The sequence below is a fragment of the Alexandromys fortis genome, unplaced genomic scaffold, assembly GCF_014885135.2.
Source record: "Alexandromys fortis isolate MF-2015 unplaced genomic scaffold, M_Fortis_MF-2015_v1.1 scaffold_0, whole genome shotgun sequence".
NCBI classification, from domain to species: domain Eukaryota; kingdom Metazoa; phylum Chordata; class Mammalia; order Rodentia; family Cricetidae; genus Alexandromys; species Alexandromys fortis.
Window position 1 is genome coordinate 44,719,858 of NW_026067949.1, and position 16,045 is coordinate 44,735,902.

At 43.1% G+C, this 16,045-nt stretch overlaps 1 pseudogene; it reads right to left on the reverse strand.

Moving 5' to 3' along the window:
* Nucleotides 1–6,684: 6,684 nt before the first annotated feature.
* The window catches only part of LOC126506399 (retinol dehydrogenase 16-like), a 40,804-nt pseudogene continuing 31,443 nt past the window's right edge, over nt 6,685–16,045 (reverse strand).

Sequence of the window (16,045 nt, forward strand, 5' to 3'; positions counted from 1 at the left end):
TAAATGGTCCTATTTGCTAACGCTCTTAGCAAATAGCTTTGGGGAAGGGAAAAACTGGAACTCAACCATTTATATAGTCACATACTCATTTTACATCAGTGAAAAAAAAATGTGGACCAGGTTCTTACAAAACTGGGATTAGCTTGAAGACAGAGACGGGCCCCTGCCTTCAAGGAGTGTGCAGTTTACGCACAGTGAATAGCCGTGGAACTAATGATCACGGTTGGAAAACGCCTAGTACACTGTCGTACCGTACAGCCACCCCCTCCCTAGAACTTCTGTTCTAGGGAATAGACATCTAGGAATAGATGTCAGGAATCTCGTAGCCTTTGTTTTCTGCTGCATCTGTGTGTTATATTGAGAAGATCTGACAACTGGCTGGATAAACGGGCGCCAGTAGCCGAAGTGTCAAGATGGAAAATTACAGGCTGCTTTGGAAACACCCTTAGCTGGTTGGGCTCCGTGAAGGTTTCTTTGTAAAAGTGACTAAGAGGAGACTTGAAACCACTGGGCAAAGGAAAGTCCGAGCAAAGGAAGCAGCGTGTGCAAAGGCTCATCTTCCTCTGAGACGACTGGGAGAAGGCTGAGGCCAGAGAGGAAGATTCCACGGGAGACAGGTGAAGAGGAAGCGCTGGAAGGATTTCAAGTAGGTTATATGTGTGCCCCGCACGTCTCCACCTCAGGCTTATTCTGAATTGTTACCTGGTTTTTATTTTATATGACCTGTTGGGGTCTGGTGTCAGCTTAGCCACCAAATTGTCTCTCTGGAGCAGACCCCAACATAAACTCAACTCACATGGTTTTATCGGGAGGGAGATTCTCAGAGGTCCCTCATGAAATCCTGAGTTCATGAGCTGAAGAATTTCTCTCTTTATTCTCCAAACAGCCTTATATATTAAAACATAAACCGAGGGGGGAATCATTAGCATTCTGTCTCCTAGGTAACCAGGTGAATGGCTTTTAGTCTCGTCCACAACTGCCTGTGCTTGCTGTCAGTCTTCCTGGTCTGTATCTAGCTCTGTCACATAGGCTGAATTAGCACTTCTTTTAAGGCATCCTCCAAATTACAAAGAAAGGAGCAGAAAAACATCCTGACCTTTTGTTAGGGTAGCGACAGCCTGTCTGAAGGGTATGGGACCACTTCAGGCAGGTGGATCTCTGTGAGTTCAAGTCCAGCCTGGTTTACAGAGTGAGTTCTAGGACAGCCAGAGCTACACAGAGAAACCCTTTCTCGAAAAGGGGGGAGGGGGGAGGAAAGAAAGAAAAAGAAAACAAACAGGCTAAGGGATACCAATAAAATAAGATTTAACAAAAACTAATGTATCTGAAAAAAAAAATAAAAAAAACAGAAAAGAACCCAAGCAAAGGCACAGGAAACAGAGGCAGACTCGTTAGCACACTCAGGAATCCCATAAAAACATAAAACTGGAAGCCATAACATATATACAAAGGAGAGAGAGAGAGAGAGAATATATATAAAATAAAGAAGATCTGGGAATGCGGCTTACCCTGAAGACTAGTGTGTTTCCCCATTAAGACTCCTTTGGAGAAAACTTAAATTTTCATTTGCAAGTGGTGGTCAATTGGAGGTAGCTCTGGGTTGGGGCTGGAACATGTCTTTGTGTCTGCTTCTCTTTTCAGCTCTAGGAGCCCCCATCTGGTGCAGACCTGTGCATGCTGCCTCGGTTGCAGAGGTTCTGTGTACGCATTGACCCTGTTGCTCCAGAGACCTTTGTTTCTTCTCTGCTCTGGCTCTTCCATGACTTCCACCTCCTCTTCTCTAGGGTACCCTTAGGGGAGATATCTGAAGCTTCATTTGGTGACAGGAGATGCCTAAATGAGGCTCTGTCTCCCCCATTATTTTGCAATTTCATTTAGATAACCTTCATGCATGTATATTTTGTAGGACGATTCTACGGTATTGTTTCCATACGACCTGTCAAATGGCCCCTAATTTTAGCTGTTTTTCTCCATATTCCCTCCTTTGTCATCCTCTTCTCTCCCACACCCCGCTTGATCATCTTGTTCCAGTCCCCCCATCTGTCCTATTTCCATTTACTAGGGAGATCTGTCTGTCTTCTTAGCCCCCCATCTGTTACTCTGTATCTAATCTCTGTGGTTCTATGGATTGTAGCTTGGTTATTATTCACTTAATGGATAATATTCATATATAATTGAATACATATTTTTCATATTTGTCATTCTGAGTCCGAATTACCTCACTCAGGATGATTTTTTCTAGTTCCATCCATTTACCTGTGAATTTCATGGTTTCATTTTTGTAACAGCTGAATAATATTCTATTGTATAAATGTACCACATTTTCTTTTATCTATTCATCTGTTGAGGGAAATCTAGGTTGTTTCTAGTTTCTAGCTATTATGAATGGAGCAGCAATGACCATGGTTGAACAAGTACTTCTATGGTAGGATGAGACATCCTTTGGGTATATGGTCAAGAGTGGTATAGCTAGGGGGCTGGAGAGATGGCTCAGTGGTTAAGAGCACTGCCTGCTCTTCCAAAGGTCCTGAGTTCAATTCCCAGCAACCACATGGTGGCTCACAACCATCTGTAATGAGCTCTGGTGCCCTCTTCTGGCCTGCAGAAATAAACACAGACAGAATATTATATACATAATAAATAAATAAATAAATAAATAAATAAATAAATAAATAAATAAATATTTTAAAAAAAGAGTGGTATAGCTAGATCTTGAGATGAATTGATTACCATCTTCCTGAGGAACCTTCATGCTGATTTCCCTCGTGCAAGCCTTTTCATCTTGAATGACTGGGATTCCCTGTCTCCTTTGTCTTGAATGAGCTTTTTACATGAGGTTTTCATGAGACAGTTTATGAAGGTACCATCATGTAGGAGAAAGAGGAAGTGAGAAGAAGAGAAACCATGGATACCATTGCAATCACTTATCTGTAGGATCGACCTGCTGTTTCCACCCAACTGTCCAGAGACAGAATGTACCAGTAAACTTCCCAAGCCAACTACTCTGACGTCAGGAAAGAGGAAGCACCCATTAAACAAATAACATAAAGATCTTTTAATGCCTATGAAATGGAAAGACGGGTGTGGAGGAGGTGTCAAAATCAAACTGCTGGGGAAGAGGTGGAGAGTCAACCAGAATGAAATATAATGCCGTAAGGAGGGCTGGAGACATGGCTCAGTGGTTAAGGGCATCGACTATTCTTGCCGAGAGTTGGGCTTTCGTTGTCAGTGCAACCAGCTGTAACTCTGCTTCCAGGAGATCTGATCTTCTCTTCTGGCCTTCTCAGACACAGAAAACTGAGGCAGAATGATCATAAGCTCAAGGTCTGCCTGACAACTTAGTGAAACCCTATCTCAAAGCAAATATAAAAAGTCTTCAGGGTGTATCAGGGTAGAGCAGCTGCCTAGCGTGTGGGAGACCAACATCTAATCCTCAGCATTGAAAAGCACTCCTATCTGTGTTAATAACCACTTGGATTTTGAAGGAAAAATTACACACACACATATTTATACACACATTGTCAAATCCCCTACTCTATAAGATAATGTTATTCCAGAATCTAAATTGCTTCCTGAATACTTGAAGATAATGTTGGATATTGAAGGAAAAAAATAAAATCAGGAGATATGTAGTGAGACGAATCTATCTTTATGCAAGAGAAGCTCCCCTCTTCCCCAAATATCAGATATTCTCTACCATGTGTTTTGGAGATGGCCCCTGATCCATTTTTATTGGGCCACTGAAACTTGACCTCTGTAATTCAGAAAGTTACAGCATCCATATATTAGATAATGAATATTAAAAGACTAATTTGGATGCCAAGTCATTTTTTTTTCCTCCCAGAGTACCACTGAGCAGGTTTAGAACAGACTGCGTTTGACAGCTGTTCCCACGTCCCTTATATACCATGTTCCTCAAACTAGAAGGTTTGACTAAGATTGCAGAAACCGGATCTTACTTATCTGCATGAAAAAAAGATATGTTAGTATTTTTAAAGTTTTTTAGATTGAATTTTTATTTGTGTGTGTGTATGTGTGTATGTGCTCATACACGCACTATGTATGTGGGTACTCAAAGAGTAAGTCACCTGATGTGGGTCCCAGGAACCAAACTTGGGTCCTCTAGAAGAACAAAAGGTGGTTCTAACCCCTGAGACATTTCTCTAGCCCCAGTATTATTTTTTCAAAGGATATATTTATTTATTTGAGATAGATGGGAGCTTCATAACATTTTCTCACACCTACCCCGTAGCCCCTCCCACCAGATCTTTCTCCCAGCTTCATATACTTCTTTCTTTAATCGCTGAGTAGAATTAGTGCTGAAGCATGGGTAGAAGGCCAGTCACTGGAGCGGGGCAAGCGACCTGAGGAAAACTGACACATCCGTCTCCCAGCAGCCCTTAGCTGCTAACTGCCCCTCAGTTGGGGTGCAGAGAGTTTTGTGAGCTCCTCCCCAAATCCATGTTGGAATCTTGATGATCTTGATCTTTCTCGGGTTTCATGCATGCAGCCGCAGATGCTGTAAGTTCATGTATTCAGTGGGCCTGTCCAGTCAGGAAAACTGTCCCTCAGCAGCCCTTGCGACTTCCGGCTCCTCAGAGCACATGGGACTTTTATGATCTGTTGTTTGCTTTTTTTCCTCCTAAGCTTACTTCCTGAGAAGGACCTACAGAGGATCTGCGGGGAAGAAGGGGTTCCCAGAACGAAGCTCTCTTGCCAGAACAACGTCATTCTGTGTTGTGTGCCAACAAGCTAATGAAATTATGCTTTTCCAGTACAGTCTCCATGTCTGTGACTCCCAAGATCTTTTTTTCAAAGGGAAACTTAAGTGCCTTTCAATTTCAAGATCCAGAATACAAAAGACTTCCCAAGCCATTTCTTCATTCAACACAGAATGAGACTGTGCCGGAGGTTTGTTCCGGCATCTGTCGGCTTCACAAGGCATATTTCCTAGGGAAAACTGGTGCTGTTTAACCCTACGTGATTCAATAAACAAATATCTAGATATTTATTAAACATCAGCCATGAATGAGACCCTGGAATGAATTAAATGCTGGGCCATAAAGAGGAGATAACAGCATAAACACCCCTTTTCTTTTTGGTAAATACATACTGGTTGTATTTTTAAAGAAAAAAGGCGAACTACTGAAAATATTCTGTGTAACAAAATTAGAAATCTCTGTATCTTGAATGAAGTTACCCGTGAAGTCTATGGCAGTTTGAATGAGCTTGCCCCTCAGAGACTCATATTGCTGCAGGCTTAGTCCTCAGTTGATGAACTGAGGTTTCAAATGTTCCCCCACCCCCGCCTGCTGCCTGTGGATCAGGATGTAGTTCTCAGCTTACTCCTTCGGCAACAGTATGCCTGTTTGCATGCCGCCATGCTCCCCACCATGACGATGGCAGACTAACCCTCTGAAACTGTCGGTCCCCAGCTAAGAGCTTCCTCTTCTAAGAGTCGCCTTGTTCATGGTGTCTCTTCACAGCAATAGAACAGTGACTAGGACAAAGACATGGAACACTTTATTAATAATACCAAAAAAAATATCTTTTTCAATGTTGAATTGGGTTTGTTGTCAATATTCTCCAGAATTTAACCAGATTTAAAAAAAAAAAAAAAAAAAAAGGAAAGAAAATGCCTCAAAACTCATAGGCCAACTGATCATTACCCAGTGGTCCGCGTGAGTTGGCCAGAGTAGAGTCACTCACTTCTACTGGTTTTCTAGTAGCACAGTGCTGACTGAATGTGTCTGTCTCCCCCAAATTTATATGCGAAAGCCAGATCCCGAAAGCAATGATATTTGGAAGTGTGGCCTTTGAAAAGTAATTCTGTCGAGAGAGCGGGCCCATCATGAATGAAATCAGCACCTCATAAGATGCATATGGAAAAGATGCTACCCCTCAGCCTTTCGAGGACCCCACCCAAAGGCGCTGGCTGTGAGCCAGGAACGCTGTCCAGCTGGCACCAAGCTCTCAGATTTCCTGATCCCTGCAAACTAGATTTTCAGCTTTTAAGCTTTAATAGAGTTTGTTTCTGAAAACCCCTTTCCCAATGACTTCTTCAAAGAAAAAGTCAAAATACAATCACCGCTAAGAAGCTGTTTCTTGTCAACTGTTTTGTGCATCTCCTCAAATCTCTTCTTTCATTGAACTCAAACTCATTCCCCTTGCCACATCAGGCGTCTACTTAAGTACAGTCTCTTTCTTTCTTTCTTTCTTTCTTTCTTTCTTTCTTTCTTTCTTTCTTTCTTTCTTTCTTTCTTTCTTTCTTATTTTCTTTTCCTGAGACAAGGTTTCTCTATGTAGTCCTGGCTGTCCTGGAACTCTCTGTAGACCAGGCTGGTCTCGAACTCACAGAGATCACCTGCCTCTGCCTCCTGAGTGCTGGGGTCAGAGTCATGCACCGTCACATTTTTAAAAAAAGGATCTCACTTAAGCTAGTAGACACTCGCCTCTTAAGACTTTTTTTTTTAAATATAATTTTTTATTGAAAAAAAATTTTTCCGCCTCCTCCCCGCCTCCCATTTCCCTCCCCGTCTCCCTTTTCCCCCCCCCCCCCCCCCCTCTCCCCCCCCCCCCCACTCCTCTCCCCCTCCCTCTCCAGTCTGAGGGGCAGTCAGGGTTCCCTGCCCTGTGGAAAGTCCAAAGCCCCCCCCGCTCCATCCTGGTCTAGGAAGGTGGACATCCAAACTGGCTAGGCTCCCAAAAAGCCAGAACATGAAGTAGGATCAAAACCCAGTGGCATTGTCCTTGGCTTCTCAGCAGCCCTCATTGTCCGCCATATTCAGAGAGTCCGGTTTTATCCCATGCTTTTTCAGTCGCACTCTTAAGACTTTTTATTACCTACCCCTGATCTAAGTTCACTCTCCAGTGGTGTATCCATCATCTCCCTGTTCTGTACTCTTCTCATACATTTCTGTTAGGTTCAGAATATATGTGAAGAGAACCTTCTCTGTCATGCTGACCTGGGTTCAGTAGCGTTATTTAGGATTCGTACTCAGTTATCAGCAAAAAACACAAATACAAAGACCTCCAAAAGAAGGCTCAGTAACAGAGAATGGAGCTCCTTCACCTTGCTGTTTTGTCATTTTCAGGGAGTTGGCTTCATTTTTATGAACCCAAATTGCACTTCCAGCACATCCTCACTCCAGCTCACTAGCAGAGAAAAGAGTGAATGAAGCCTGTGATACAGAAGTTGTGTACATCGCTCTTCCGTGTATATTCTATTGAATATGTAGTCTATCTAGACGATACAGAAGTGTACATTGCTCTTCTGTGTACATTCTATTGACTATTATGCAGTCTATCTAGACTTGATACAGAAGTGTACATTGCTCTTCTGTGTACATTCTGTTGACTATGCAGTCTAGCTAGACTTGATACAGAAGTTGCGTACATCGCTCTTGTGCGTACATTCTATTGACTCTGCAGTCTAGCTAGACTTGAGTTCCTCTTTATTAGTAGTGTAGAGATATGAGAGGACATTAGCAAATTCTACCACATACTAATGTAATACCTGTCTCTTATAAGTGAACTTTTTAAAGCGACAGCCAGCAGTTGGTGCTCTGGCTGGCACAGCACTTCCGTCCTAGTTCCTTTGGAATTCATCCTTGCTGGGAGCAGTGAGATGGAGAAAGTAAAGCGGAGCTAGTTGGAGACAATACATCACTGTTTTTAAATCTGATTTCAATCCACTGTGCAGAGGTATCCCTTTGCTGACCCTGAAAAAGTATAACCTCAGTCATATTTTGATCAATTATCAAAAAGTGAATATACATCAACAGAATAATACATTAAAGCTATATAAATTAAATTAACAAAAGTATATAATACATAGTAAGACCAGGAAATGAATCCCTTTCTGTGTAGCCAAAAAATCCCATAGCTTTGAATGCCCTTCATTTTATACTTTATTCTGTCAGTAGAATGTTTTCCTGTCTAGAAGTATCTCCTCCTCTACTCTAGGGGAATCAAAGCCAGGACCTTGTCTACCAATTACCTACATCCAAGGCCTCTCTTTTGGAATGTCTTCGCCCCACATTATAACTGAACTTCCTACTTTTTTGAAGCTATAATCTTGAGCTCTAACACTACATGAATTCACAGGAAGCTGAGCATGTCCACATACAAGAAGAAGTGTGTTTCCTTCCTTAACTGCTCTGAAACTGTAGCTGATAAGTACACTGTTGTCTTCATTAGGCTGTTGATGGGAACCAAACTTTCACCTGAGCTCCATGGGTGCAGGTGGGCACCACAGGGAAGCTAATTTTAAAACACAGAATGCTATCTCAGAGGATGTGCCCATCTGACAACTACCTGTTCCCATGATCAGGTGGTCCTCATGTCTGCTTCTTTTTGGTCTCTCTTGTTGACTGAGGTTTCTGTCCTGCCTGGTTTCTGTCCTCCCACCAGGTCCCACAGCTGTTTAGTCCCAAAGAAATCGCACAGAGGTCTACATTAATCATAAACTGATTGGCCCATTAGCTCAGGCTTCTTATTAACTCTTATAACTTACACTAGCCCATTATTTTTATCTGTGTTAGCCACATGGCTCAGTACCTTTTTCAGCAAGGCAGTAGTCACATCTTGCTTGTTCTGTGTCTGGACAGGACTGCAGAGGAATGGGCTTCCTCCTTCCCTAAATTCTCCTGTTTTTCTTGCTCGGCCTCTACTTCCTGTCTGGTTGTCCTGCCTATACTTCCTGCCTGGCTACTGGCCAATTGGTGTTTATTTAAAACATAATTGACAGAATATAGACAATTGTCCCATACCACTCTCTCATCCTTTCATGACCTCCCAACGCTTTGGGGATTCACTCACCCATGTAGCTTTGATTTACCGTAGCAATGTGTGTCTCAGTATACCCATACCTCAGAATACTGCACAGTAGAAACAGCCCTGAGCTCTGACTTTTGGCTCAAATTCTCCCAAGGAAACACGTGGTGGACTCCCCCAGAGTCAGACATATTCTCTTCCTTCAGTAAGCATGAACTTACTGTGGATTGTGGGTAGGAGGATGCTGAAATATGCCATCATAGTCTTTTCCTCTCGTCCCATCTACCCCCTTTACCTTTCCTTTCTTCTTCCTTATTTGTTGTTTTTGAGAGAAAGTCTCTCTATGTGGCCTAGGCTGGCTCAGTACTTTCTGTGTAACCCAGGCTGGCCTTGAACTTGTGATCTTCCTTCCACAGCCTCCTACATGCTGATATTTTACAGGCACCAGCCTGTTGTGTGATGTTTTACTCTTTGGACTCTTTTGTGGGGTGGCAACCACCCAGCTCCCAAATAAATCACACACAGAGGCTTATTCTTAGTTATGAATGCTCACCTAGCTTAGTAGGTAGAGCATGAAACTCTTAATCTCATGGTCATGGGTTTGAGCCCCATGTTCGGTGCCAAAATGTTGTATGTTGTTTTCGCTCTTTTGGCTTTTTAGGGGGGTCCACCACCCAGCTCCCAAATAAATCACACACAGAGGCTTATTCATAGCTATGAATGCCTAGCCTTAGCTTGGCTTCATTCTTGCCAGCTTTTCTTAAATTATTTCGACTACCTTTTGCCTCTGGGCGTTTATTTTTCTCTTTTTCTATATATTTTTCTTTGCTTCTTTCTTCATGGCTTGCTATGTAGCTGGGTGGCTAGTTCCTGATATCCTTCTCTCCTTGTTCTCTTGCTCCTCCTTCTCTCTTCTCCCAGATTCTCCTTCTAATTATACTCTCTGCCTGCTAGCCTATCCTTGATCCTGCCTTGCTATTGGGTGTTTAACTCTTTATTAGGGCCATTAGGTGTCTTATACAGGCACAGTAACACAGCTTCACAGAGGTAAAGGCATGTGCCACCACTGCTGCCTGGCTGAAACTATCCTTTCTTAAGATTTATTTTTACTAGCGTGTGTGTGTGTGTGTGTGTGTGTGTGTGTGTGCACATGGCACAGGAGAGCAAGTGCCTACAGATGTCTGAGGTAGCAGATTGCCCTGGAGCTGGATATCAGGCGGCTGTAAGCCACCTATAAAGATGCTGGGAATTGAACTCAGACCTCAGGAAGAGCAGTGCATTCTCCTAACCACTGAGCCATCTCTCCAGCCCCCACGAAACTATCTTAAAACACTTATACACACACACCAACAAAAATCCAGATTGTGTATGTGAAACATGTCATCAAGCTGTAGTTTTATTTGTTTTGATTTTAAGTTACATATATTTGTCTGTGTGTGGATGTGGGTATGCACGTGTGTGTATGCATATTGTGTGCAGGTGCCATCTGAAGTCAGAGGCATCAGCTTCCTCCTGGGGCTGGAGTTACAGGCAGCTGTGAGCCACCTGACATGGTGCTGGGAACTGAGCGTGGGTCCTCTGCAAGAGCACTGAGCACTCCTAACCGGAGCCATCTCTCCAGCCCGACCAAGCGGTCAGGCGGTATTTGTATTCCGCTATTTTAAAAACAGAACGAATACGCCAATGAAGAGGATAGAAGAAACTGCAAATGACAGTCATGAGAATCACAGTGTTGCACTGGATGTTCCCATTGTTTGGTGGATAAAATGTCACCTCGATATCATTTTTCCATGTCATAAGGAATAGACATGAATAGTAAATGCAACTTAAAAGGATAGTGAGATTGATTTTTAAAAATTCCTAAAATTATCTTTTATAGCAATTCTAGAGATGTCTTATAATATGCTTCTAATAATTCTATGATACGGATATAATAAAAATTTTAAAAATCAATTTGACTATCTGATTATCTTTATATTATTTCTCATCTCATAGAAAGGTTATTAAATGAGATGAATAGAGGAGGGTGACTTTTGAGACAGAAAAAGTCTTAAGAAAGCAGAAAAGGGACAAGCAGCAAGTTGGTCATTCCAGAATCACTTTCCTAATAGAGTTAGAATGCAGCAGATTTTCCCATCACCCGGGGTCAGACACCTGACCCTCCCCCCTCCTGTCTGGAGCCGGCAACTCCATGTTTGTTGTTGCGTAAGAGTTCCTAAAGTGAGAGGCTTCATTCTGATTAGGTCTTGGCTACTACCATCCAGTAATAGGACTCAGTCCAAAAAGTGCCCCTGAATTAAATGTATCTATATATGAATATTTATGTATAAGTGTATATATATATATATGCATGTATGTAGATTATATGCCCACACGAACACAGGATTTTCAGATAATATAAACTCTAGCTACTTAGGTAGAATTTTGTTTTGTTTTGTTTTAGCAAATTAATTATTATTACACTAATTATTACTAATATGCATAAAACTTTAAAACTACAAATAGCATTTACATATATAAATTGTTGTGGAATAAAACAGTTGATAGAGTTTATGAATTAAACCACTGAACTAATTTAACAGCATGAAGTGGTCAAGCAAAAGCTCTATGAAATTTATATATAGATGAAAATGTTTCTGAGTTAGGAAGGGGGTCCTGACTTCATAGTTTTGGGGAAATACCATTATAAAGATTTATGGGACCTCAAGAGTGACAAAAATCCTATGGGAGAGTCATAGAATCATCACTGTTACTGATCCTTGGAGCCACAAGATCTTGGGAAATAAGCTTTGTTAGTTTTCTTTTAGATTTATTTAATTTTTATGTATACAGCATTCTGTCAGCATGTATGCCTGCACTGCAGGGCAGAAGAGGGCACCAGATCCCATTACAGATGGCTGTGAGCCACCATGTGGGTGCTGGGAATTGAGCTCAGGACCTCTGGAAAAACAGCCAGTGCTCTTAACCTCTGAGCCATCTCTCCAGCCCCAGTTTTATGATTTCTATTACAAAGATTGGCCTCTCCTGAGCACCCTTCTGGGGTCTGGATTTCTCTGACCTTGGAAATAAAGGCAGAGTTCAGGGTTGTGAATGGAAGGTCATTTTCCAAGGAGTTGGGGAAGCGTAAGGCTGCCAAGAATAGAGTTTGGTAAACCTGAATGTTCTTGGAACATAAACTATACTAATTTTAGACATAAACCTTCCTAGTCCCAAAGGGAAAAAGAAAATCTTTTTTACTTTATAAAGAAAGGTCATTTTCTGCCAGAATGTTAGGAAACAGCTAAGCCCAAGCCCCGAGGCTCTGCTGCCCATTTGCCAACTTTTTCTAGAATGCTATCAGTGCCTTCCTGGCCCAGTACCAACGGGCCACTCTAACCGTTCTGATTTGAGCTCTGCAGCAGGCCGCTTCTCCAGCGAGTTCACTCACCTGCCCCAGGTAAGTGATTGTGTCTCAAGGCAGTCCTTGGGACACAGAAAGCCTATTGTACCCAATGAATGCAACCCTGTCATAGGCCTGCTTCAGTGCCTGTCATTAGACAAAATCATAGCTCTCTGCTTCCTGGGACGGTTTCTGCAAGGGTTTTTAAGCTGCAGTGTGTGATTTACCACCTTGTTAATCTTAGCTGCAGGCCTCAGCACATATGGCTGTGTTATTTAAACCGCTCTTAACCCTGTGTGTGCGTTTGCACTCTGTCAAAGTATTGTAAAACGTTCTAGGCACTTAAACCAAGTTTTGCCTCTTTTGGACGTGTTGGGTATTTATCCCCATACGTTTGTTGCTGTTACTTTAAGGCTTGGTTTGAAGCCCTGGCTCTAGAGTGACCTGATTTGTCTTCTGAGACACACAAACTGAAGCACCCAGTGGGACTCACACAGAGAGGGGTTGAAGTCTGTCTGTGCAGAGAAGGGTTTTAGCAGCTGCTTTCTGGTAGCTAAGCACCTGGCTGCCTGAACTTGAGAACAAAGAAAACAAAGTTTAACAGCCGGGCAGACACCTGCAAGGTCAGTGGTGACAACGGTGGCCAGGGCTAGCTGGGAACCAGAGAAAGTCAGAGATGGACAAAGGACAAAGGAAGGTTTCACACACCCCTAACTGGGTAGCTAATCAGCAGCACGTGGCTGGGCCAGGGGGCAAGCATAGAACTTGTGGGTCCCCATTGCTCGGTTCATGTTAGACCAGAGGACCTCACAGTCCAGCAGAAGCCTTAATCTTTGTCTGGTTCCTGTAATGAGTCTTATAAAACCCCAGAAACAAACCACTGCCCTGGGTTTTCCTCTCTTGGCCACTACTTGCATTCTCAGGAGTTTCTCTACCTTACTTTCTCTCAATAAAGCTTTCTCCCTTTGCTTGCCCCGCCCCCCCCATGTTTAGTCTTTAGTCTTCATCAGCATTAGAAACCTAACACAAGAGCCATTGTCTCAGGCTTCAACACACCTGGCTCAAACACACCTGGACTGGGAACACTGAATCTAGATGCAAACACACATCTCCTGTTTTATATCCACTAACTCATGTAACAATGGTTTTTGGTTTGTTTTTTTTTTTTAAATTTATGATTTCATAACTAATCATTAAAATCGTCAGAACATAACTTAAAGCCACTTTGTAAAGTTCACCACAGGGTTCAGTGGTTTCAGGTCTTTTCTGCGTCACAAGGAAAGGCAGTAGGAACCAGTCAAGTGTCAACTCTGGGAGTGACACTCTACCCGATAGTCAGTGCAGGGAGAACCCAGGTGTTTAGACCTCTGCCTGCAGTGCAACCTCCCCCTCCCCCCTGCCCCGGGCCCCCTCACCCTGCCAGTCAGCGTGAACATGGATGTCAGGTTCAAGCTGGAGCTTGTCTGAAAACAGATCACAGAACTCCGTTTGGAGCACATAGCTATAAAGACCTTTTGCCCACAGGTTTCGGCTCTTAGAGATGTATGCTTGTTGATTAATCGGGCTAATCTGTCTGGGTACTCATCCTGTTTTAGGCATGGCCGCCAATAGATGTAGGAGAAACTGATACCAGGATTGTCCTTAGTGTTTTCAAATGGTAGAGAGTGAGGTCAGGGCCGTCTGACCCTCTCGAGCCAAGGATTCATCGACGACGTGATCAGTCTACCAAGCAGGCCTGAGACCATGTTTCCATCTGCTTCACAAGTCCACTTCCTAAATTCTAGAATTTTTGCCTTCAACTCATGCCCTGGGGCACTTTCACCCACCCACAGGACTCTAACCTGTGCCTGTAAAGACTGTAGGTCAGTATTATTTCAGCACTAGCTTACCTTCGGAGTCTAGCTCCCCGAGTGTGACAAAATGAATAATCCTAGGACATTTTAAATACAATGCAGTTTTAGCTGAGAGTTCCCATTAATAACAATTACAGTATCAATGACTAATATTTACTGTGCATTTACTATTTGCTGAAGGCATGCTAAGTTCTTTTCACAGGAACTAATCATATCAAGCAGAGGAATCCCACTAAGAAGCAATTCTACAGCTGGAAGAATTTAAGGCTTGAGCGCTCAAGTTCCCTCAGTACTGGTCACACTGGAACAGAAACATCACTTGGAACCTCAAGTCGTGACTTCAGTTTTTCTTTTGCTTTACAAACCCTTCAATGTTGGTGGCGCACAGCCTTAATCCCAGCACTCAGAAGGCAGACTCGGGTGGATCTCTGTGAGTTCGAGACCAGCCTGGTCTACAGAGCAAGTTCCAAGGACAGCCAAGGCTACACAGAGAATCCCTGTCTCAAAAAACAAAGGAACAAACAAACAAACAACCCCATTGTGACTCCAGAAAGTGCTTCTATCCTTCAGATCAAATCTGAGTTTTTGTTTCTCTCTGCATTACACTGGGAGCGAGCCCTCTAATGTGCCATAAACACGCTCTGTGCCTTCCATTTCTTTATACGTGTGGTTTCTCCCAGCAGCAGATCCAATTCTCATTTTTAACGTAAGCTGTAGTTCCAGAACACAATAAAACCTGCAGAAAACGTTATAGTGCACATGAATCTCCAATTTTCAAGTCTCTGGGAAAATACTTACCGTCTGAACCACACATTTGCACATTTATCCCAAAGTACTTTGAATTCTTTCTGAACTGTTAAATGTACAAATGTGTTCATCCCAGAAGAAGACACGGGGTTCTCTTAGCACCAGATACTGCACAGGTGCCAACCAGCTGAATATCGAGTCTGGGGGTGACAGGAAGTCAGCGCATGCTCCATGCAGTCCGTCACCAAGGAGACCTCTTTGCACATTTTGTTCAGTAACTTTAGCCCTGTCAGATAAGATAACAAAAACTTCTCATCATAGATCTTTCTGACTTCTGAGCTGGCCCCGTCCCACTGCATCTAGACATGTGACGAATGCCTGTCACTACTGGAAATACCAGTCCAGAAGAAACCAGGCTCTACGATAGCCACCTTCACTCCAAAATAGGAGAGCTCCCTCCTGAGGGAGTCTGAGAAGGCCTCTCCACCATACTTGGAGATGCAGTAACCACCACCAAAGAAGACACTCGACCGAAGATGCTGGAAATGTTGACCATGCGGCCCTTTGCCTTCCTCACTAAGGGCAGCATGCTCAGAGACACCTTGATCATGCCCAACAGGTTCACATCCAGTATCTTTGCAGAATCCTCTTTGTTCATCCACTCACTGGGACCCGAGGAGATGGAGATGCCAGCATTGTTGACCAGGCCCCTGCTATCAGTGAGGCATTCTCATCTTGTTTCCTCTGCCTCTGGGTGATGGCTGCAGAGTCAACACTTAGTTCTGAATGGGTTCTGGTAAGAGCCTGCAACTGTGTGTAGTCAGTTTCATTGCTCCAGTTATTTATCTGGGTCTCCATTTCAATTTAGTTTGTTCTGTTCTGTGATGCATTTTAAAAAGATGTTTTGCATATTCTAAGTGGAATTTCGGTGACTTTCAGCAGGTGGCTTGGGCAGGATATGTAATCACCATCTTGTCGGAAATAGATTTTGATGTGAGCTGAATTATACCCCCACCACCAACTCGTATGCTGAAGCTCTAGCTCCTGGTGTCTAAGGATGTGAGGGTAACTAGAGACGGTCTGGAAAGTAGCTATGAAGGTAAAATGAAATCATTGATCCAACAGGATTGATGTCTTCCTAGGAAAATTAGGATGCACGTGGGAAGAGAGGGCCAATCCTGTGGACAGGCATGGGTTAGATGGCATCTCTTCCATGCCTTGGTTAAAACTGGAGTTCTTGAGAGCAGGAGAAAGGGAAATATTAAAATCCAGAACTAGGGAGAGGAGCTTG